At 40.5% G+C, this 24,390-nt stretch overlaps 1 protein-coding gene across 1 annotated transcript in view; it reads left to right on the forward strand.

The window, feature by feature from the left end:
• The window catches only part of hic1 (hypermethylated in cancer 1), a 54,589-nt gene that overhangs the window by 16,138 nt on the left and 14,061 nt on the right, over nt 1-24,390 (forward strand). The gene's annotated exons all lie outside the window — the stretch shown is intronic.

Here is a 24,390-nt window from a genome sequence, read left to right on the forward strand (position 1 = left end):
CCCACTTGATCCCCAAAAGGAGATAAAAGTACTCACATTCTGTACTTAACTCATTCACTGCCGTTCGCGAATGTATTCATGAATTGAAAATACAGTGATACCTTGGCTTACGAACTTAATTGGTTCCCAGACAGAGTGTGTAAGGCGAAAAGTGTGTATCCCAAAAATTAATTTCCCATTGGAAACCATTAAAATGAGAATAATCCGTTCCCAGGTCCCCATAAAACAATTTTCTACTTTCTAATTTTCTAAGCCTTAAAACTACACAAAATATACCTTATTTTATGTATAATAAATGTGCTATGGTATTATAATTAAATAAATAAACTGTAGTGTATAATAAAGTTGTTTCATTTACCTTTGTGATGAAAATGTGCACACACACACACACACACACGAAAGGGAGACGACAGAGCTTGAAACAAAAAAAAACAAAAGTGAAAAAAATATGTGAGAAATTGTGAGAAAATGGATGGAAAACAGTGAAATTTGGACTCTTTTCAACTTTGACAGTTCAAAAGCAGAGTGTAGACTGGAAGGTTAAAATATCCCATCAATAAGGCTCCACAAATTCCATTCCATCAAGCCATCAGCGACCATCATAAAGGTAAATAAAAAAACTTTATTATACAGTACAGTTTATTTATTTAATTATAATACCATAGCACATTTATTATACATAAAATAAGGTATATTTTGTGTAGTTTTAAGGCTTAGAAAATTAGAAAGTTGAAAATTATGTGTCATGGGTACTTGGGAATGGATTATTCTCATTTTAATGGTTTCCTATGGGAAATGAATTTTTGGGATACACACACTTCGCCTTACACAGTCTGTCTGGGAACCAATGAAGTTCGCAAGCCAAGGTATCACTGGAGATAGATAGTTAGGTAGCCAGCTAGATAGCTAGTTAGCAAATAGCTATCAAATAGATATGTCAAGTCACCCCCACAAGGCTACGTCAAAAACTATTTTAAAATTGACTGGTTGAAAAATGGTGCGGGAACACGTGTATGTGAGCGACGCCGCTAATGTCCATCACCTTATAGGAGTCAGTGTGCCGGAAGTGTTTGCTTGTCTGTTTATGCCATCGAAGCAGAGGGACCAAAGGCCTAATTCACATCCTGGCAATAAAGCCCAAGCGCGAAGGAGACGAGCCGAGGAGCAGGAAGTGAACTTTTGCCCGTGGCGCAGGATGTGTCCAGGCAGATAGTAAGAGAGCGGAGAGGGTTTCGGGGCGAGGGGGGTGGGCTGAATGCAAGTGGGGCAGACCCTGAAGCCATTGTCGGCCTATGACAAGCCCACGTGAATCTCCAAAATGCTCCATTCACAAAACAAGTCATTATCTTTGGCTTTTCCTCTTCCCCATTTTTGCTTGGTTGGGAAATAAACCTCTGCTCGGAGTCACGGTGATATGGTCGAATGCCTTTGGAAGGCGTTCAAGCGATTTGTGGTGAGGATGTTGTGAATTTATCGTTAAGGAAAAAGGGGTGGGGGGGTGGATTGGTTAAGTAGCGAGCATTTAGGTAGGCTACATACCAAGAAAACTGCAGTATGCTTATTAAAAATATATATCGAAAAATCTTCCAAAAGGCAATTTTACAAACCGCACAGTCTACACAAATCACATATCTTCCGACTCCAGAGACATATTCTGCGTTCAGAGCTCACCAGGAAAACAAAACGATGGCCAAACAAATCACCTTATAAGATAATTTGGTCTTCGTAAAATCCGTAGGTAGATAGTAGTCACTGATTGGATGTTGATACGCATTTAACTCTATTCTCTATTCTAAATAATAATAATAATAATAATAATAATAATAATAGAAATATAGCTACCCAGCTAATAGATAGCTAATAGATAGCCAACAGATAAATAGCTAGATAGCTATCCACTTAGATAGCTAGATAGCTAATAGCCAGCTAGGTAGATAGATACTGATAGATAGAGTAAATAGATGTAGATCTAGATAGATAGATAGCTAATAGATAGCCAACAGATAAATAGCTAGATAGCTATCCACTTAGATAGCTAGATAGCTAATAGCCAGCTAGGTAGATAGTTAGTTAGCTAATACACTGAGCCAGCGTTCACTCAACTCGAAAGTAAATATGTAGAAATCTAGCTAGCCAGCTAATAGATAGCCAACAGATAGATAGATAGATAGATAGATAGATAGATAGATAGATAGATAGATAGATAGATAGATAGATAGATAGATAGATAGCCAGCTAGGTAGATAGTTAGTTAGCTAATACACTGAGCCAGCGTTCACTCAACTCAAAAGTAAATATGTAGAAATCTAGCTAGCCAGCTAATAGAGAGCTAATAGATAGCCAACAGATAGATATCTAGATAGCTAGCCACTTAGCTAGCTATATAGCTAATAGCCAGCTAGCTACATAGTTAATTAGCTAATACATTGAGCCAGCGTTCAGTCACCTCGGAAGTAAATAGATAGAAATCTAGCTAGCCAGCTAACAGAGAGCTAATAGATAGCCAACAGATAGATAGATAGCCACTTAGCTAGCTATATAGCTAATAGCCAGCTAGCTACATAGTTAGCTAATACACTGAGCCAGCATTCACTGAAATCAGAAGTAAATATACAGAAAGCTAGCTAGCCAGCTAATAGATAGCTAATAGAGAGCCAACAGATAGATAGCTAGATAGCTATCCACTTACATAGCTAGATAGCTAATAGCCAGCTAGCTACATAGTTAGTTAGCTAATACACTGAGCCAGCATGCACTGAAATCAGAAGTAAATATACAGAAAGCTAGCTAGCCAGCTAATAGATAGCTAATAGAGAGCCAACAGATAGATAGCTAGATAGCATTTGATTGTTTACTTAAAATCACACGCATGTGTGTGTATATGCTTCATTAATTTGGCGCAGAAAAGCTTCCTCAGCGTAGTTTAGCAGTTTTGGTGGTGATAAATAAAGCTTTTTTTTTTCATGAAATTCCATCAAGAAGAGCCAAATTTAAAAAAAAAAGCCTTTGCAATGAGATTTAACAACATTTTTTTATATGCTCGTGCTTGATTCCTTTTGCCATTTCTTTCCTTTTTAAATGTCAGTGCGAGACCCATAACTTTTACAACACTAACAGTATGGAAATAATATATGGAAAAAAAGAAAAAAGAAGACGATCTGGATGAATTCCACTAGCCTTAGATGGATGTTGGCTTTTAAAGCTTCCCTACTAACTTTGGGAAAGAAAAAGAAAAAACAAGAAGAATAATAATCTTCGCGAAGGGGAAGAAGTACTAAGCCGACATTACTTACAAAAGAAATAACGCTGACTGTCTTTTCAGTTTTATGGATTCACTTGCTGGCTTTGCATCATTGCCTTTCAGTGTGGATAATCATAGGTGCCAAAAGCCACCATTGTCCACTGCCTATTTCCTTTTTTTTTAATTTTTTTTTCCTCTTTATATGAACTGTCAAATTACAGAGAAAAACTGTTCATTTTCATCTCCCGGAGCTAAGAATGGCCTTTTTTTTTTCCTGTGTGATTGCGCTCGTCGCTATGAGAAGTCAGCATTGTCGCTGATGTAAGCAGCGTGGTTATCCGTGTGTGTTGTCTTTGTACACCCCCCCCCCCCCTGCACCCCCCCCGGTTCGCCCCGATTACTAGCCTTCATTCTGAGCAGCTGCTTCACATTTAAAGGACAACCGACACCATGTTTTTGTTTCCTAACTGACATCAGAAAAACATTTTAAAGCATCTAAAATACCCAAAACACGCAGGCTGATATTTTTAGTGAAATGCAAAACACCAATAAAAATGACTTAAAGTGTCCCAAAACTACTTCAAAATGACCTCAGAAAGTTTCAGTTGCAGAAGGTCCCGCCCCCTTTTTGTGACGTCACGCCAGGATAATCCTTCACAAACTGCCTTGCTCCAGAATCAAAATAATGGCTTCAGAGTGTTCAGATTCGTATAAGATGCTTTCTTGTTACTCATCAAGTTATGAATATGATTCAAATAGTTCTGAAGAGGAAAGCATAAATGTTTGCAATCGATTAAAGAAGTCCTTCCGTCTCATTTCGAGCCGTCTGGACTCCAATGTAGCGCCCAGAAAATGCACAAGATGGCGCCCAAGCTGATTTGTCTGCTTGGAATTTGTGTCAACTAGTATCAAATAGTAGTCTTATTATATTTTTAGTCTTATAGTTTAAGTAATATAAGTAGTCTTAATTTTTTTCCGACTCCCGAGAACATCGATATAAGGAGACTTGACTGTATATAGGTATATATCATTAGAAAAACACTCATTATAAAATCAAAATTATCACATTACTTTTTGTTCACAAATGGTAATTAAGACCACACACACACACCTACACGTTTTTGCTGCGTAGTGGGGACCAGGTGTGCAAAGGTTTTGACCCGTGAGAACCCAATTTCAAACATGAAAAAAATATACCTCAACCGCGCCTCTCTTGCTATTTTTTTTTCTGTGGGTTGAGTGAACGCTGGCGCGTGTGGCTGCCGCTGCTCACCCGCAGAAAAACTGGTCCAGTGACTGTAAACTGACTTTGAGAGTTTTGAAAGGCGCTTATAAATCAAATGTATTATTATTATTATAAAATGGGTACCTCATTTTAGGTCCCCACGGGTAAATGAGTGCAATGAGGTTTATGTCCCCACCGGGTGGCACAAACGAGAACACACACACACATACAAATGGGGCCAATTGTACAGCTACAAATTGTTTTCAATTTTTTGGGGGAATGCTCCAAACTTGACTTTTGCATTTGCAAAACTTGCCTTTTCGATGACATGACCAGAGTTTTGGCTCTCCACCGGCCCCTTACACTCCCTCCTTCAATCTTTTTCACCCCCCCTAAACGCCCCGATCCACTTACCTCCAGCTGTTTCTCATGCTGAAGAAGACACTTGTCTAAATGTTTACACCGAAGGGCTACTTTCATTTTCACTAAGCCCTGATCGATTTCCAAAATGAACCCCGCCGCCATATACATTGACCTCCACTGCATGATGGTTAACCACCCCCCCCCCAACTCCCCAACCCCCCCCCTCCTTCTGCCACCGCCAAGAAAAGCGAGATTAAAACCAGAGGAAATGAATACCGCTCAGAAAGATGCCAGCAAAGTAAACATGTATGAAATTGCACAATTGCGCCAGGGCCCTCCGGGTGCACAGCGGCCAAGTCATGCGTCCAGATGAGATGAACAAGAGGAAAAAGAAACAAAGCCAGAAAGAGAAGAAAGCGGCGAGAAGAAAAAAATAGCGATCGTGCCTCGCCTATCGTTTCTTTTTCTGTTGAGTAAAGCTGAAAGTGAGATTACCTTCAGGAAATGTTGCGGCTCATTGTCAGACTTGCTAGTTGATGCTCATCCATCATGTCAGCTTGCCCTCAGAACTGTCAATCGTCGCTGTAACTGGATGAGAAGCAAAAGAGCAGTTTTAATGTCAATGGGATCCCTTAATGGGAGAACACAGCTTTTTTTTGTACAGTGATACCTCGGCTTACGAACTTAATTGGTTCCCAGAAGAGTGTGTAAGGCAAAAAGTGTGTATCCCAAAAATTTATTTCCCATAGGAAACCATTCAAATGAGAATAATCCGTTCCCAGGTCCCCATAAAACATAATTTTCTACTTTCTAATTTTCTAAACCTTAAAACTAAACAAAATATACCGTATTTTATGTATAATAAATGTGCTATGGTATTATAATGAAAGAAATAAACTGTAGTGTATAATAAAGTGGTTTTAATTACCTTTGTGATGGTCGTTGATGGCTTGATGGAATAGAGTGGGCGGTTTCATCAGCATTAAACACTTGATGAGGAACGTAACCTTCTTCTTTCACCATCTTGAGGTATGATCCCGTTCAAGTGCTTTCTCTGCGATAATTTTACCTAGTTCCTCATCAATTGTGTTCTGCTTAGCTGGGTTGATAGATTTGTGCATCAAGTGTACAGATGGCTTGTGCGGGTTATTTGTGTAGCCTGATTGATGGGACATTTTAACCTTGCATTCTACACTCTTCTTTTGAACTATCAAAGTTCAAACGAGTCCAAATTTCACTGTTTTTTATCCATTTTGTCACTCTCACTCACTGTCGTCTGCCTGTCTCTTTAATGTTTAAACCACCTCCCCTCACTGCTGCGTTCTTGACCAATCACGTGGCTGGAGTGGGGAATAGAGGACAAAAAAATGTCGGGTGCCCGCTTCACTCTCTCTCAGTAACTGGGGGACCAATTAAGTGGTTTTGGGGAATAGAAGACCAAAACAAGTCGGCTGCCATTTTCTTGTTAGGAGAATGGGCTCATTTGCGAACGACACATCACTCATTGTGGCAGCTCCGTGTGTATCCCGAAAAATAGTTTGTATGCCAAGGTAAAATTTTCATAAATTTAACGTTCATAAACTGAAACGTTCGTAAGCCAAGGGGTTCGTAAACAGAGGTACCACTGCATTTGTAATTAAAAATCAATGATTTTGAACTGTCATCTCATTGTAATTCCTCCACCCAAAACTCCCCCAATTGAGCGACTGCAAAATGTCTTTTTTTTTCAAACCATAACATGATAAAACGTTAACTTTTCTTTTTTTTTGGGCTTCCCTTGATTTTTGATCCCCAAGTTGAAAGATGGCCCCATGATGTCATTTGTTCGGTATTTGTCCCCATATTGTGTGGAAAACCAGAACTCACAGACACAAGGCCTGCAGACTCCAGATTAGATCATCTTTAATGAAGTTGCCATGCCGCATTTGGAGTGTCGCTTCTTGTAGAAAAAGTCATTATTAAAGGGACCGGGCGATCGGGAAGGAACAAACGTGCCAAGATTGTAGACTGCCTCGGGGTTCTCCTCCTACATACAAACACACACACACACACACAAACACACACACACATCAGAAATTAAGGGCAGGATTGATGGATTGGGCGGCTGGTTGGATTATGATCTAATGAGGATGACTGCGTTGTGCCCGCAGAAAGTTCAGTCGCGGGACGCACTGCCACGCTGACAGCACAGCAGACTGTGGTATCACTGTAGATAGTTAATAGCTAGCTATCTATATAGCTAATAGCTAGCTAGGTAGCAAGCTAGCCAGCAAATAGATAGCAAATAGATTTCAGATAACTTTTTTCTTTCTACATTCTATTTGGAAAACATTTTCATTCATTGAACGTGCGCCTTCAAGTCTGGTGTGCCTTATACGTATGTGAAAAAAGTTTGAAAATACACTCATTTACAGTTACATTAATTTGGGGTGCGCCTTATACACCGGTAATATGGTATATATATTTTTTTATAAATTCAAGATACTAGGAAAAAAAAAACAAAAAAGGGCTGATATTTTTAGTCAAATGCAAAACACCAATAAAAATGACTTAAAGTGTCCCAAAACTGCCACAAAATGAGCTCGGAACTGGGCAGATTCAGAAAGTCCGGCCCCCTTGTTCATGACGTCACTATTGGTCACACACTGCCTTGCTCCAGAATCAAAACAATGGCCTCAGAGAGTTCAGATTCGGAGAAGATGCTTTCTTGTTACTCATCCAGTTATGAATATGATTCAAATAGTTCTGAAGAGGAAAGCATAAATGTTTGCAATCGATTAAAAAAGTCCTTCCATATCAATTCGAGCCGTCTGCAAGCGATGAAACCGGTGAAGATCTGGACTCCAATGTAGCGCCCAGAAAATGCAGAAGATGGCGCCAAAGCTCCGTTGGAAATGGGCCGATTGGTCTGCTGGGAATTTGTGTCAACTAGTATCAAATAGTAGTCATTGTGCAACACACAACGATTCACCATGGCGTTATTTAGGTGTTTTCCTTCTAATTTCGCCATCAACATGGTGTTTTCAGATGAAAAAAAGTACCCAAAATGCATTGTGTCTCGCTTTCTCGGTCAGGGGCGTTCCAGACGTGACGTCACATCAGGCATCGTCATCAAATCGAAAACAAGACTTCCTGAATATTCAGCGAGAGTCTTAAAACGTAAAATATAGCTCTATGCGTAGAAGTCATAGTAGAAGTCATTTGAAGCCATTTTACAAATTATGGACACAACTTCTCCGGAGGCGTCGGTTGTCCTTTAAACATAGCATTTGCTTTATGAGCTCCTAATTACTGCCGTGTAAACCATTACAGTCTCTCAAACCTGTCAAACACTTAGCCTGAATTTTGTTATTAGGAGTCCATTATACAGGAGGAAATTGAAAAAAAAAAAACCTTTTTACTCGAATGTGCAACAGTTGTGTCATACTTCATCCCTTGGCCCAGGTTCCACTCATTCACACTACTTGTGAAGCAAGGAGCCCATAAGGAATTGATCATAACATTAATCTGCCATAAAACAGAGGGAAACTTAACATCACTTCATCATGTTAATTAGTGCTCACACTGTGACCACATTCAGAAAGAGGCTTCTGCACAATGTCTGCAAGAGTTCGTAACCTTTCAGAGTTTCCAGTCTGGCACTATTTTCCAAAAAATTGGCGATCCCTGAAAAGGATGCTTTGATGACTTCCTCGTCCACTTATGAATGTTTTTATTTCAAAGTTCGGTGGAGGCATGTCACCACACCATTTTTTTTTTTTATTTTTAGTCAGGTGTGTTGATTTCCTAATGTTTTTTTTTTATGTTTGTCTTATAGTAAATGGTTTCCTATGTAGTTGTAATTATTTGCTCGTAAGTACGTTTAAATCGAGCAGGTCATAAGTCGGATGTTACCTGTATTGCATTGTATTCTGGACAGCCGCCCTCATTTCAAGCTCATATAACTCCAGTCCCATATAATTTAGGAATTAGCGCTTTTTCTGATGAAAGAAGGTTTCTAACGCTATATTGAATCTTGATGTAGTTCTAAAACTCAATATTCTATGGGTCCTGGAATTCGAGTGACAATGACAAAAACCCTGGAACTGGAGTGGACATATTTTTGCACATCGTCTGGCAGGGAATGAGTTAAATGCGTATCACCATCCAAACGGTGACTAGTATCTACCTATGAACTTTACGAAGTCCAAATCATCTTATAAGGTGATTTGTTTGGCTGGTCGTAAGTCGTATGTTAACTGCATTTGTCGACGAAAAGGTTTCTTCAGTCGTCGAAGCGAACTAAAGTCTTACTGGTAGTATCGGCCCTATATATAGGGCCGATACTACCAGTATGTTTTCCATTGAATCGTAGGGAGTGTAGGCAGGGTTGTAGAGACGCCTTGGACATGCCAGGACACACAACATGAAAAGGTCATGACGAACTAAAGTCTTACTGGTAGTATCGGCCCTATACATAGGGCCGATACTACCAGTAAGACTTTAGTTCACTGAAGAAGCATCTTGGATAAGAAGGGAAACATCCGACACCTTCAAAGAAGTACAGGTGACGGCTGAAGAAACCTTTTCATCGATGGACCACTCCTGTACGACTGAGAGCTTACACAGACGTTACCTGTATTTGTACACTTTTATATACAGTAAAGTCTCGTTATATCGATATCGGATATATCGATAGTCCCGGTTATATCGATACTATTTCTATGCACGCACGGAGAAAATTACATGCAAACAGGGTCGGATATATCGATAGTCCCGGTTATATCGATATTTTTTCGGACTCCCTTGAATATCGATATAACGAGACTTTACTGTAGTAATACATTATATTTGGAAAACTTTCATTCATTGAAGGTGCACCTTATACTCCGGTGCACCATGTATATGAAAAAAGTCTGAAAATACAGCATTCCTTGGGGGTGCGGATTATATTCCGGTGCACTTTATACACCAGAAAATACGGTACTTGCGGCCTCCCAAGCTGCAGCTCGCGGACCTCTAAGGGTTCAGGAATCTCAGTTTGAGAATGTTTGACGTAGGACAGTTCTGGGATAACAACAAGCAAATAAAATTCAAGCATTATTTACGTATATTCTCGCCCGGATTTGAAACCGTTTTAAAAGGTTTCCTTTTGGCCTGAAGGAAGCGTCTGTGGTCCGTGTTTTTTGTGAGTTGGGGAGGAAAGGAAGCCATCGTCATGACCTTTTCATGTTGTGTGTCCTGGCATGTCCAAGGCGTCTCTACAACCCTGCCTACACTCCCTACGATTCAATGGAAAACATCTGCCTGCGAGCACACAGTGCCCAGTTTGGTTCACTACAGTTCAGTCGCTTCCCAGCTACCGCTCCCATCTTCTTCCAGCGTCCAGAGCGCTCCCTTGCGCCCCGTCCTCATTTTTAAAAAGGTGTGTCCGGGCTGCGGCTGAAAGACAAAGACAAAGTGCATGAGAATGTGTTCCTCACCCACATGTGCAACACTTCCCTTTTCTTCTCGCTTGAACACGTTTTGATTTGCCAATAACACGTCTTCCTCGCTAATGTTGTAATATCACTCACTAACTTGGACGATTTTTCCTACTTTTACAATAGAAAAATTGAAAATGATATTTTTAGTCAAATGCAAAACACCAATAAAAATGACTTAAAGTGTCCCAAAACTGCCACAAAATGAGCTCGGAACTGGGCAGATTCACAAAGTCCCGCCCCCTTGTTCGTGACATCACTATTGGTCACACACTGCCTTGCTCCAGAATCAAAACAATGGCTTCTGAGAGTTCAGATTCGGAGAAGATGCTTTCTTGTTACTCATCCAGTTATGAATATGATTCAAATAGTTCTGAAGAGGAAAGCATAAATGTTTGCAATCGATTAAAGAAGTCCTTCTGTATTAATTCGAGCCGCCTGGACTCCAATGTAGCATCCCAGAAAATGCACAAGATGGCGCACAAGCTCCGTTGGAAATGGGCTGATTTGTCCGCTGGGAATTTGTGTAAACTTACACCTCCTAATCCGTGTTACCGCAATTGGCTACGACACGCAATGATTCACCATCGCGTTATGTCGTTTTCCTTCTAATTTTGTGATCAACACGGTATTTTCAGACGAAAAAAAGGGCCCAAAATGCATTGTGTGCGGCTTTTTCGGTCAGGGGCGTTCCCTCCGTGACGTCACTTAGGGCATCATCATCAACTCAAAAACAAGACTTCCGGAATATTCAGCGCGAGTCTTAAAATGTAAAATATAGCTACTGTATATGCGGTGGAATCTTTGTAAAATGCGCTCAGTAGAAGTTATTTGAAGTGATTTTACAAATTATGGACGCAACTTGTCCGAAGGTGTCGGTTGTCCTTTAAACAAAATGAGCAACTCTACACATCATTGCTTCTGATAGCGATATTAAATGCTATAGTCATAACCAACCAACTCGGATGAACATTTACAGTAAAATCCTTCAGCGAGATAATAAGTTGCTGTCACAACTGAAAAAAACCTTTTCAGTGGAAGTAATACAAAAAAAAAAAAACTTAGTCTTACCAGAAGAGGAGGTTAAAATGTCACGGGTCAAGGCGTAGGTGTATGCGATCAGGCGATGGTGACATCAGACTTTCAGTGGGTACAATGTAAGTCACGTACAGAAAGGAAGTATTGCTTCATGGCCAAACAGGATCACTTTTTGTTGAAGTTCAAGAAATTTTGTGCCATCCAGGTTTGGATGTCCTTTTTTTTTGCTCAGCGGGATATCAATCTGACAGTCATCCGCATAAGCAGTGGAAGGAAATACCATGTTTCCTTCAGATGGAACCCAAAAGGAGCAGATACAGTGAGAACAATGGACTCAAGAGCCATTATGATGTCATCCAAGTTATATAAGTCATTTGAAATTGTTCATTTTACGTTTCATTCACTTTTTTCGGGGTTGTTTTTGACAAAGTTGCTCTCAAAAGTATAATGAAAAAGTTGTAATTTCATGTCAATAAAGTCGAAAATACAGGAGCTGTTGTAAAGGCTACTCTCACGTTGACTTCAAAATGGCGCAGCGAGAGTGGCTGCCTTTACAGCAGCTCCTGTATTTTCTTTTTGCTGCTGTGAAATGTACATTTTTTTTAGACAAATAAAGGCTCATCTAATCTAATCTGAAGTCTCACAAATGAGTATTATGCTCTCTATCTATCTCGATGTCTCTCTCTCTCTCTCTCTCTCTCTCTCTCTCTCTCTCTCTCTCTCTCTCTTTCTCTCTCTCTCTCTCTACCTACCTACCTACCGAGCTATTAGCTATCTATTAGCTAGCGAGCTAGCTTTCTATCAGTTTGAGTTACTTTCGGGTTTAGTGAACGCTGGCCCGTGTGGCTGCCGCTGCTCACCCACAGAAAAACTATGCCTGTGACTGTAAAGGGACCTTGAGAATTTTGAAAGACGCTTATAAATTAAATATATTATTATTATTTTTTATTTTATTTTTGGCCAAATAACTTGCAATATGAAGTGAAACAATTTAATGTGGAAAAAGGTTCCAATATTTATCTTGTTTTAGCCTTTTTGTTACTTTTGCAAAGTATGACAAACTAAACAATAAATATGATTAACGTTGTAATCTGGCCAACATTATAATTTCAACATTGTATGTGTTGGTTTATGTGTGATGTGTGTGTGTGTGGTCATGGCTGTGTGGGTGTGAAGTTTGTGGAAGTTAAAACAATGAGAAAGACTTAAGACGAAAGTTTTGAGTCACAACATGTGAACTGAACGAATTGTTACTGGAAAAGCAAAACCAAAATAAAGTCAAAATACTTTTTTTGAAGATGCCTGACAGAAACGTGATGGAAAGACAAATAAATGGGAGGTGTTCGTTTTGTGGTTATGAATACATTTTCCTGTCCATTTCTGCAATCTAGCTGTTTGTGGTTGCATGATAAAAAAAAACTAAAACAAACATGACCTAGCATGTATGGAGCAATGCAAGTCACAGGAAGGTGTCATGTACATTTGAAGTTATCAAACCATTATATTCACGAATTTATTCGGGAATTAAATATATGACTGCCATTCCTGAATTTGATCTGGTTTTGTTTTTTTCTTGTTTGGGTGCCAATAAAGCGCTGGCCATGGCCTCTGGTAATGTTTTTTCCCTTCCACAAAGATGCAGATTTCCCTTTTTTTCATGTTAGCGATTTGTTCCAGCTTTACCTGTTGTTAAAGCGCTATATAAACCAATATGTATGTATTGTATTGTATTTTGGACAGCCGCCCTCATTTCAAGATTATATAACTCCAGAACCATTGAAACGCAAAGAATGAGTTAATATTTTTAGATTAAAAACTTTTACTTTGCTACTTTTGTCTGCTGTCTGCTGCCCAAAATTGGAGTGGTACTGTTGATAGTGCATGAAAAAAAAATTGTTATGTGTCACATATGGACACAAAAAATACAAAATAAAAATAAAAATGTGAATTGAACGTCAGTGTGAACAAAGCCTCAGATGTGCAAGTGTCTTATGAATGATTACATTCATCTGGTCTTTTGAAACCAATAGTTTTCTGCCCATTCCAGATCCGAGAGTCCGTTTTTGGAAGAAAAAAAAGCAGAGTCACTGCACATATGGAACTAAACACTTGTGGATTTTTCATAATACAGTGATACCTCGGTTTACGAACCCTTTGTCTTACGAACTTTTTGGTTTATGAACGTGACATTTATGAACATTTTACCTTTGCATATGAACTTTTTTGTTGTTTTTAATGCTGATGAAACCGGCCACTCCATTCCATCAAGCCATCGACCATCACAAAGGTAAATAAAACAACTTAATTATACAGTACAGCTTATTTCTTTAATTATAATACCATAACACATTTATTATACATAAAATAAGGTATATTTTGTGTCGTTTTAAGGCTGAGAAAATTAGAAAGTAGATTGTTTTATGGGGACCTGGGAACGGATTATTCTCATTTTAATGGTTTCCTACGGGAAATGAATTTTTGGGATACACACTTTTCGCTTGACACACTCTGTCTGGGAAGTTTGTAAGCCAAGGTATCACTGTACTTATATGAATGACCATTTTGTAATCCATGTGAAGATTAGGAGCCCATTAGCCTCTGTGGATGCTCTGCTGTTTGGATGGAGTATAAACACAAAGACAGAACTAGTCCTGTATGTCCTCCCTTTGATAACTCACACCCAGACCTCAAAGCACTGCTGTGTGTGCGCGTGTGCGTCTGTGTACCCTTCACTGGCATCATATCATCCATTTCCTGTACCAGCTGCAAAGTCTCCCCCTTCTTGCACTCCTCTGGCGTTCCCACGATCTCACTGTCAAGTGTTTTTGTGCTGAGTCACAAGCGTGATGCCCCCATCTGCATTAAATATTTAAACTGCTATCAAGACGACGCCACGCAGTGACAAACAAACAACATTAGGACAACTTGTGCAGATTTGCGATGCTTAGAGAAGCTTGATGGGGGTGATTATTAGCATTTAAGAAACAGATTCATCTGTAAAAACGAAGTAAAATGACCCCCCCCAATCTTGAAAAGCTGTTGTGATTCAAGGGACTTGAATATGATTTGCAATGTCCCCAAAATGAGAGGCGACTGAGTGACTGACAGCTCAGACAGTGTGAAATAAGTCCATTGACAGACGAGGCTAATGTTGCTAATATCGCTTATATCTACCCCGGTCAAAGATGGCGCCTCGTACTTATGTCCAAAAACGTTAATTATGGAACACCGTGAAAACTAAAAGACATTTAAAACAACAGCCGGCATGACTACAATATGTTCTAAAATACGTACAGTAAATAAGCAAATTAAGAACGTACCGTGTGTACCTCGTAAACCGAAAGTAGACAAACTAATGACGTAACTTGATGGTTCCATTTCTCTCGCGATTTCTCGCGCACATCGAAACAGGTGACACGGAACCGGAAGTGAATATGACAAAATATTTAAATAAATTATTGAGGATTTTAAGAAAAATATACATATGAAGGTTAACATAGAAACATTAAACACCTTTACAAAACAACAAGACACACTAAATTATATTTTGTTGTCATGGCAACCAATAACAATATTGGCGGCAGTTACATCGCTTAGCGTACAACCTATTTATATTGATTATGATCTCCAGAGAACCAATAAGATCATCTGAATTGCATACCAGTGTTTTACCGGTACCATACCAGTTTTTTATCTATTTGAGTTACTTCCGGGTTGAGTGAACCCCTAGCTAGCTATCTGTTAGCTATCTATTAGCTAGCTTGTTCTCTATCTATTTGAGTAACTTCCGGGTTGAGTGAACGCTGGCGCGTGTGGCCGCCGCTGCTCACCCACAGAAATCCTGTGACTCTAAAGTGACCTTAAGAGTTTTGAAAAGTGGTTATAAATGAATGTATATTATTATTATTATTAAGTGTAAGTACCACTTCCTTAAAATATTGCAATCTATGATGCTGTCATGATTTCCTTTATATCCAATCCAGTTCGTACACAAGAAGGATCATTTCGACCCCCTCTGCCCCAGTTAATTGGCAGCTGCCCAACTTTCCGTGCAGGGAGTCACGTCGTGAGCAAGGTTGGGAGGGTGTGATTAGGAAGGAGGAGGCTGGGGAGGCACAAGGAGGAGGACACGGGAAATGGGGACAGATGAAGAGTCAGGAGACAATGTGATGCACACGGGGTGCTTAACCACTGTGGGAAGCGGGGAACGAAAAAAAAAAAAAAAAAAAAAAAACAGCGGAGAACCGATGGAACTGGAGGAGGGAGGAAGAGTGTGGTGTGGGGAGGTTAGGGGGTGGGGGACAACGGAGCAACAGGGTGTGTTGTGTGCATCTGGCACAAGGAGGCAGGAGAAAGATTGCATAGGGCCAGGCTGGCCGGACGCGAGTGTTTGTGTTTGATTGAAGAGGGATGTGAGACGAAGACCCCTTGCTGGCTCACTGTTACTGGAATGTTGCCACATGAAAGATGGTCATGGAACGTACACACTCACACCCACCACACACACACACACACACAGATTTGTGCAGTGAGAGCGGAACACCAACAGAGAGGAAGCGGCTGGTTAGGAAAAGATGCCGGGGGTGAGAGTTGAGCAAAAAGGGAATCTTTTTCTGGGAGCTGTCTGCTGAAGTGGTCATTAAAAAAAAAAACCTCACGTGTAAGGTCTCAGTCGTACTGGAGTGATCCATCGATGAGAAGGTTTCTTCAGCCGTCATCTGTACTTCGTTGAAGGTTTTGCTTCTTATCTACTAGCTAGCTTGCTAGCTAGCTTTCTACCTGTGTATTTAATAGTGACAATCAGTGTATTAGCTAACTATCTATCTAGCTAGCTATTAGCTATATGACGATCTAGGTGGTTAGCTATCTAGCTGACTATCCGTTGGCTATCTATTAGCTATCTACTAGCTAGCTAGCTAGCTTTCTATCTGTGTATTTAATAGTGACATTCAGTTTATTAGCTATCTATCTATCTATCTATCTATCTATCTATCTATCTATCTATCTATCTATCTATCTATCTATCTATCTATCTATCTATCTATCTATCTATCTATCTATCTATCTATCTATCTATCTATCTCGCTATTAGCTATATGACGATCTAGGTGGCTAGCTATCTAGCTGGCTATCTGTTGGCTATCTATTAGCTATCTACTAGCTGGTTAGATAGCTTTCTATCTTTTTACTTCCGGGTTGAGTGAACGCTGGTGCGTGTGGCTGCTGCTGGCCACCCATAGAAAACTTATCCTGTGACTGTAAAGTGACCTTGAGAGTTTTGAAATGCGCTTATAAATTAAATGTATTATTATATTATTATTATTATTATTATTATTACACAGCCAGAGACAATAGTTCTACCACAACCACATTACAGTGTTGTTATTTTGATTCCGTATAGCGCCTCAAATATGTGCAACGCGCTAAGGAGGAAGTGAAGGCAAAAGAGAAGGAACTTGTTGAGCTGCCGTGACGCTTCCTCACAAATGATGCAGATAACCGTCGTCTTGTTTTTTTTTTTTTTTGAGGTGACACAAGTGTCAAGGTCATTAGCCAAAACAGGAAGAACTTCAGCTCCCCCCTTGTCAGCACTTGTTTGTACGCTACCGTAGACCAGCGTACCCGGAGGGGGGTCAGTAGGGCAGACAGACAGATAGACAAGACGCCTCTGGGCAATTTGGATAGCCGCTGAAAGGAGACGTGTAGTATTCTGAGTCTTTGTTTACGCTTTTTAAGGACACTTTTTACTTGTCATCCTTTCGTTTTGCTCAAATCAAACAATTTGTCTGGTTTGTGTACTTCTGCGTTGACAAAACTGTAAAAGTACAGTGATACCTCAGATTACGAACTTAATTGGTTCCCAGACAGAGGGTGTATAAGGCGAAAACTGTGTATCCCAAAAAGGTATTTCCCATGGGAAACCATTAAAATGAGAATAATCCGTTCCCAGGTCCCCATAAAACATAATTTTCTCCTTTCTAATTTTCTAAGCCTTAAAACGACACAAAATATACCTTATTTTAAGTATAATAAATGTTCTATGGTATTATAATTAAAGAAATAAACTGTACTGTAAAAATGGAGTGGCCGGTTTCATCAGCATTAAACACTTGATGAGGTACGTAGCCTTCTTCTTTTACGATCTTGAGGAATGATCTCTTGTAGGTGCTTTCTCTGCGATAATTTTATCTAGTTCCTCATCAATTGTGTTCTGTTTAGGTGGGTTGATAGCTTTTCATATCAGGTGTATAGATTGTTTGTGTGGGTTGTTTGTGAAACCTGATTGATGGGATATTTTAACCTTGCAGTCTACACTCTGCCTTTGAACTATCAAAGTTGACACTCTCTCACTTTTGTCTGCCTGTCTCTTTAATGCTTAAACCACCTCCCCTCACTACTGCATTCTTGACCAATCACGTGGCTTTAACCGAAGACTGGGGGCGGGGAATAGAGGACAAAAAACAGTCGGTTGGCATTTTGTTGTTAGAAGCACAGGCTCGTTCGCGAACGACACATCACTAATTGAGGCAGCTCGAAAAAAATGTGTATGCCAAGGTAAAGTTCGTATGCCAAGGTAGAATTTTCATTAATGTAACGTTCGTAAACCGATAAGTTCGTAAGCCAAGGGGTTCGTAAACCGAGCTATCACTGTAACCTGAAATGTATGAATCAACAAACCCACGCTAGCTCATCACGTCAGTCATGATGTAAATTAGCTATATTGTTCTCGAACAATTTCATATAATTTACTATCCCATTCCTGCCCCAATTAAAAAAAATCAATATTACATAATATGGCCTATTGAAAGTCTTAGTGCTTCTAATGTCAGTCAAGGCAGAGTGTCGTAGAATTTCTTCACCGACACACCCGCACTGAGGCCCCCCACGGGGGTCACTTCCCGTGTCGCTATCGCCATACAAGTGATTACAGGAGCCCTGAAACTGTGTGTGTGTGTGTGTGTGTGTTTTATTAAAATGGAGGAGGAACCTACAGGTCCATTGTTTCAGAATAGAACTGTGGGGAGGGGATGGGGGGTGAGGGCAAAGTCAAGGGGAAGCTAAATTTAGCACCTCCGTTCGAGTACAGTAAAGTCTCGTTATATCGATATCGGATATATCGATAGTCCCGGTTATATCGATACTATTTCTATGCACGCACGGTGAAAATTACATGCAAACAGGATCGGATATATCGATAGTCCCGGTTATATCGATATTTTTTCGGACTCCCTTGAATATCGATATAACGAGACTTTACTGTATTTCAACTATTGGATTATAGCCTTGATTATAAACTGATCCTATGACTGTAAAGTGACCTTGAGAGTTTTGAAAGGCGCTTAGAAATCAAATATATTATTATTATCATACACACGGTTCAAGCTACACGTGTAATTGATGTCTTAGGTCACCCAATGCTCACTGTACAACCGTCACCCACTGTCATTGACACAAAAACCCACACATACACACACTGCGCAGCACTTCCTGTCAGACATTAACAGCCGCTCAGCAGAGTGTGATATCTGTCCTCTCCATCACTAATATAAAACGCAGATTCAAGGACAGCTAAACTACTCGGTCATCGCTATTTACCCCTAACTCTTCCTCATTCCTACCCTGACTCTTGAATTGTTTTACAGGCCCCTGGTGGGCTTCCGTGCCCCCCCCCTGTCCGTCACCTTTACTGGTCCCGCGGTGGGTTTCAGTGATTTTCAATCGCCGTCAGCTTTGAGGGCTCTCATCTGATGTTTATTCATTCAATGTACATTTAAATCATTTGGCTATTAGGGGAGGGGTGGGGGAGGGTACAGCTTACACGGGGCCTTCGAACGGCAATAAATTTTACTAGATTGTAAACATACCCTTAGCGGCCCTCACTGAACTTCGAAAAGTGTCTCTTGGGGACGCTTGTCCTCAGTCAGAGATTCACTAGTCTCCTGTTGGGTTGATTCGTAGTCGTAGTAGACACGAGTGTTTTGTCGGGCCTCTACTTGGCCCCTGGTTGACTTTGCGTAGCCCCATGTTGGAATTAGCAACTTCAAGATTCAGTAAGTTTTCCAATGAGATTTGTCCTCACCTCCTGGAGCTCCTTGAGACTCCATGTGAGCTTTGCCAGCTCCTGGGTCGCTTTAACTCATTCACTGCCATTCCTAAAATTAAATATTCTATGGGTCCTGCAATTTGAGTGAAAATGACAAAAACCCTAGCACTGGACTGGACGCATTTTTATACATCGTCTGGCAGTGAATGTGTTAATGATACAATGCTTTATTGCTTACAGCTATCGGGGCTCAGAACGGTCCATGGGTGTTGTATTCTAATCAAGAAAACTGTTTTACTCATGTATCACTTACATTTGCATATACTCTCAATAAATAGCTTAGCAGAGGGCTGCAGAATTCAGACGACTGTCATGAATGGCTCCGTCTCCTGACGGCAGTAAAAGACAATCTTTCTGGGTCCCAGCCTTCGTCCACAGTGTCCGATCGAACATCTCTGACACCCATGTAAGCTTTCAATGGTCTTATGGTGGTATTCCTGGTACCAATATCGGACTCCACAAACAAGAGGGGCCCTAGTAATCCTTGGTTGACCCCAGAAAGTTGACTCACATAAAATATTTTTGGACCTCTCTTGACGTTTGCCCAATCCCAAATGTTGTCTGCCATCCCTTTGGGAGATATCAATGTCATCAGTGATCGGAAGTGACCGGCATCGGTTCCACAAACTCTACTCAGGGGACGTTGCGTGTTATTTCCACACTCATTGGTCATAAACCATTCATAAAAAAAAAGATGAAAGCAATTCTAAAGTAATGTTGCAAGCTATTTACGATGCCCATTGAAAAAAATAGTAACAGGGTAACTTTGAAAGATTCACACCTACAAACACATATTTTCTCATCCATAAGCTAGTAATACAAATGTTGTTAGATATACAGTGATACCTTGGCTTACGACCTTAATTGGTTGCCAGACAGAGTGTGTAAGGCGAAAAGTGTGTATCCCAAAAATTAATTTTCCATAGGAAACCATTAAAATGAGAATAATCCGTTCCCAGGTCCCCATAAAACATAATTTTCTACTTTCTAATTTTCTTAGTCTTAAAGTCTAAGTCTTAAAACTACACAAAATATACCTTATTTTATGTATAATGACTGTGCTATGGTATTATAATTAAAGAAATAGACTGTACTGTATAATACAGTTCTTTTATTTACCTTTGTGATGGTCGTTGATGGCTTGATGGAATGGTTTCATTAGCATTAAACACTTGATGAGGAACGTAACCTTCTTCTTTCACCATTTTGAGGAATGATCCCTTGTCTGTGCTTTTTCTGTGATAATTTTATCTAGTTCCTCATCAATTGTGTTCTGTTTAGCTGGGTTGATAGCTTTTTGCATCAAGTGTACAAATGGCTTGTGCGGGTTGTTTGTGGAGCCTGATTGATGGGATATTTTAACCTTGCAGTCTACACTCTGCCTTTGAACTATCAAAGTTGAAACTCTGCCTGTCTCTTTGTTTAAACCACCACCTCTCACTGCTGCGTTCTTGACCAATCACGTGGCTTTGACCGAAGACTGGGGGCGGGGAATAGAGGACAAAAACAGTCGGCTGCCATTTTGTTGTTCGAAGAACGAGCTCGTTCGCGAACGACACATCACTCATTGAGGCAGCTCTGTGTCTGTCCCGAAAAATAGTTCTTATGTCAAGGTAAAATTTTCATAAAGTTAACGTTCGTAAACCAAAACGTTCGAAGCCAAGGGGTTCGTAAACCGAGGTATCACAGTATTGCAGTTTAAAAGTTAACTCAATCATCGCTCGGGCGCCTTTGGTTTACTTCTTCCCCTTTGTGTGCAATGTGTTTGCGGTATGTGTATCCATGCATCTGGTTTACCTATCAGGGCTACAGTTGCGCCCGTGCGACCTCTCTGGGGGTTGTGACGTGCTTCCAGCCATTGCTTCATTTGCGGGAGGCTGATGTCACTCGGGGGTTGAAGCGTCTGGGTCAGGGGATGCGAAGGCTGCAAATAGATTGGCTTCGTTTTTTTTAAATCTGGCTTTTTTTGGGGGGGGTGGGGGTAAATGAACCATGTGGCCTTGAGCTTCCTCGCGTGGTCTTATTGAAGAAACAGTGGCGGAGTGTTTACAGTTGCTTCTTATTAACACTGGTGTTAAACAGCATGGGGGAGCAGTCCTGCAAGTATAAAAACTAAACTGGGCGTGATGTCACAAGAAAGATCGACATCCATTTCTCTAGTTGAAAGGGGGATATGGTGAAGAAAAATTGATAGAGGTCATTAACACTTGTTGCTTTTATTGGGCAGAATGTTAAAAAGGTGTTTATTACAACGAGCACTAAAATGGTGGATTTGAGGACCCCTCTACTCAGGAAGTTGGGAGTCAGAGAGTAACAAAAAGTGATGCGCTGCCATTGTTTGGGCTTTTAACACAAGTGAATACTAACATGATTACTGACATTGGTGGGGGATAAGTAACATAAAGGGTGAGGGGGTATCTATTTGCTATCTTTTTTTTTTAATCTGGCTGGCTAGCTAGCAATCTAGCTATCCATCTAACTAGCTACATCGCTAGCTATCTATTTCCTATCTGGCTGGCCAGCTACCAATCTAGCTATCTATCTAACAAGCTATGTAGCTAGCTGTTATCTCGTTGCTATCTATTTTCTGTCTAGCTGCCTAGCTAGCAAAATCTAGCTATCTAACTAGCTACCTAGCTAGCTAGCTGTTTCTTATATATTTGCTTTCTATTTTCTATCTGGCCGGCTAGCTATCAATCTAACTAGCTATCTAGCTAGCTAGCTATTTGCTATCTGGCTGGCTATCTAGCTCGCTATCTATTAACTATATAGTTATCTAGCTAGCTGGATGTCTATCTATTAGCTATAAATTGGCTAGCTAGCTAGCTTTCTATGTATTTGAATTACTTCCGGGTTGGGTGTGTGTATATGCGGGTCAATTATAGAATACATTTAAATTTGATCAGTGAGAAATATTTCTTTTCAAACATTTACTGGTATACCGATTGCTACAGTTTTCATTGTAAAATATTGTAATTATTATTATTATTATTATTATTATTATTTTTAGATTTAAGCACATTGCTTAACCTGTGCTCGATTGGGGCGAACAATAATATGAAACACATTTCTTGGGAAGACAACATCTGTCCCATTGGGTTCTAATGTTGGACATAATGGTAGTAACGGGGGAACTAAGAACATTATTTCAGGTGAAGAACCGCTTTTTTAGATGTCCACTTAGCAGGACAATCAAATACAATTCACTACATTTTTATTAATATAGCGCTTCAATATTTTATATATATTTATATATACGCTGATGGCTTGAACTTCAAATTGTTCCATTTTGGAGCTTCTACTGAATCTATACACATTGCGTAAAGGCTTGTACGTCGTGTCTTATTGCATACAGTCGTTACTCATCGTGACCCATTCATCCGCACCATAACCGCTATGATGATGCCCTGCACTTTCACAACACAAACAAGGAGTTGCCCTGCAAGTTCATCATTGCACAAGCATGTGCGAGTGTGCGGTGTTGCATTTACATGTGTGTAATGAGAACCAAATGGCCGGGGTGTGTGACCGCATGGTTTCGCTCCCCTATCTCTAATCACACAGGCCCATGGGAGAATAGTGCGAGCGTGGACCTTGCGCATAAATCAAGCCTACTGCCCACGTAGCGCAAACGCATGCTCTGGCTTTTTATCCCCTATTTTTTTTTAAGAGGGCCAGGTTGCGCTCGTGTCATGATTAAAAGTGTGAAAAATGCTGTGAAACTGGTGAAACATTGAATTATCCCCTGCTGATTCTCCAGGGAGTTGTGAATGAGGAGGGGGAGGGCGGGTTCTGGGTAGGTGGTCTCTAATGAGAAGGCCAGGTATGGGAATAAGTCTCGTTCACTTCAACTTTGCGTTTCACAATTGATATTGTTAATTTGTTGCCATTTTGTCCACTCCTCCTTCTCTTCTTCTTCCCCTCATCTTCGCTCCGGGGGTGGCCGAGCCCAGTCCTCCGACGTTCCTTCGCCTCCTGGTTGCCTTCGTTGTCCACATCTGGACAGGCAGCTGGAGCTGGCCGGGGTTCAGTGGGGTGCGGCGGTGAGGGGAAAAGGAGGAGGCGGCGGCGGCTATCAATTGCAAAGCCCAGGGCACGGATGAAAAAAAAAAAAAAAAAAAAAAGACGTAAAACGGGAACTGCTAAAAAGTTTGAAGCGGTGGGGAGGGAAGGTGCATGAGAGGGCAAGCATTTCACAAGCTGATTTCCACATCTGAACTTCACGGTGGCCCAACAGTCAATATACCTGCGTGTAGACAATCAACTTAATTCAGATGCAAAGACAAAACCAAAAAGAAGGAAAGGAGGAGTGGAGGACGGAAGGAAAGATGAATGAAGGTCAAAAGGATGGTAGGAAACAAGGATGGAAAGTAACGGACAGAATGAAAAAAAAAAGAAGGAAGACAATAAAATAATAACGGGAAGAAGTTTGGAAGGAAGAAAAGAAAAGTGAGAGGAAAGGTGAAAGGAAGTCGAGAAGGAAATATGTATCAAGGAAAGGTGAGAGAATGAGGATAAACATAATATGAAAGGAAAGAAGGAAGCAAGGAAGGAAAGAGGAAAGGAACTATGGAAGCAATTAATGAAGGAAGGAAAGAAGGAAGAAAGGATGAAAGGAAGGAGTTGAGGAAAGAAGGAGGGACAGAAGGAAGGAATGAGGGAATGAAGGAAGGATATGATGGAAGGAAGGGAGGTAGGATGGAAGGAATGAGGGAATGGAGGAAGGAAAGAAGGAAGGAACTATGGAAGCAATCAATGAAGGAAGGAACGAAGGAAGGAAAGAAGGAAGGAGGGATGGAAGGAAGGAGTTGAGGAAAGAAGGAGGGAAGGAAGGAAGACAGAAGGAAGACAGAAGTAAGGAAGGTAGGGTGGAAGGAAGGAATGAGGGAATGAAGGAAAGAAAGAAGGAAGGAAAAAAGGAAGAAAGAAAGGGAGGAATGAAGGAAGGGAGGAAGGA

This window comes from Hippocampus bargibanti, linkage group LG14 (genome assembly GCF_051943395.1).
Source record: "Hippocampus bargibanti isolate YZ-2025 linkage group LG14, ASM5194339v1, whole genome shotgun sequence".
NCBI classification, from domain to species: domain Eukaryota; kingdom Metazoa; phylum Chordata; class Actinopteri; order Syngnathiformes; family Syngnathidae; genus Hippocampus; species Hippocampus bargibanti.